Consider the following 1564-nt stretch of genomic DNA (forward strand, 5'->3'; position numbering starts at 1 on the left):
AAAAAAAAAAAAAAAAAAATACTGGCCTTAAGAGAATAAATCGAAAATATTATGTCAATCCTAGGACAAGCTGTCTTCTGGTTTTTCTGTAAAGAGAATCGGGTGTTTGACCCAGGTAAAGAAACAGACATCCAGCACTTGGGAGGTAGAGGCAGGTGGATTTCTGAGTTTGAGGCCAGCCGGAGTGAACTTAATGAAGTGACTCAAAGTGAGTTCCAGGACAGCCAGGACTACACAGAGAAACCCTGTCTTGAAAAAAACAAAAAAACAAAAAAGAAAGAAAGAAAGAAAGAAAGAAAGAGGCATTATCCATACATATACGTTAGTACTCACACCGTTCCTCAGGCCGGCTGGAAAATGCTCCCAGAACTCAGAGAGTTAGAATTCAGAATGTCTGCTTTACACTGAGAGGATCATTCAAGTTGCATGACTTCATGCAAAGAGGCCATGTTCTCCAGCCCTAGTTGAGGGCTTGGGAGAGGAAAGGAAGGTCTGGGGGACTATGATGCAAGCACAAAACAAGACAATAAAATTACAAGTTGGTGAAGTAGAAAATGAAGGTGAGATCCTTTCTCAAAAAAAAAAAAAAAAAAATTAAGTCGGACAGTGGTGGCACACACCTTTAATCCCAGCTTTTGGAAGGCAGAGACAGGTAGATTTGTCAGTTCAAGGTCACCCTGTTCCATGGAGTGAGTTCCAGGACAGCCAGGGCTATACAGAGAAACCCTGTCTCGAAAAACAAAAACAAAAACAAAAATTTCGTGAATTATTATTCAAGGGGTTAGAGAGATGGCTCAGCAGTTAAGAGCATTTGTTCTTGTAGAAAAACCTGGATTCAGTTTTCCAGCACATGTGGCACACAGACATCCATAACTGCAGTTCCAAGGGATTTGATGCTTTTGGCCTACATGGGCATATGTATATATAAGCAGACAAAACACTCATATACATAAAATAAATAAATCTAAAGGAATTGTTGCAGCCAGGCATGGTGGTACACACCTTTAATCCCAGCACTCAGGAGGCAGAGGCCATGAGTTCAAGACCAGCCTGGTCTACAAGCTAGTTCTAGGTTAACCAGGGCTATGTTATCTCAAAATAAATAAATAAAAATATCAAATAAATTAGTAATATTTTTATTATTATTCAAGAGGCCCTCAGTTCAGTGTCACAGCAGGCACAGCGTCTGTTGCCAGGACACAGCTTGCACGCTCAAGAAGCCATCCCTACATCCAAGCCATAGGGAAGATGAAGCAAGGGTCACACTTTGTGGTCTGCTCCTCCAAGGAAAAGACAATGTACACACGCATCTACCTCCCCTGCACTGACTCATTTAACAACACGAAAAGAGGAACATTCCCTTCACACACACACACGCACACACACACGCACACACACACACACGCACAAGTACACACACACACACGCATGCACACGTGCGTGCACACATACACACACACACAGCTCTTTAGCAGCTCCAACTCTCCCTGAGGAGCCCCACTCCCTGAAGGAAGATCACCCTCCTCCCATCTCACCTCTGTAGGACTGAGAGGAGGAGCAGCTG

This window comes from Mus pahari, chromosome 14, assembly GCF_900095145.1.
Source record: "Mus pahari chromosome 14, PAHARI_EIJ_v1.1, whole genome shotgun sequence".
In the NCBI taxonomy this organism is placed as follows: domain Eukaryota; kingdom Metazoa; phylum Chordata; class Mammalia; order Rodentia; family Muridae; genus Mus; species Mus pahari.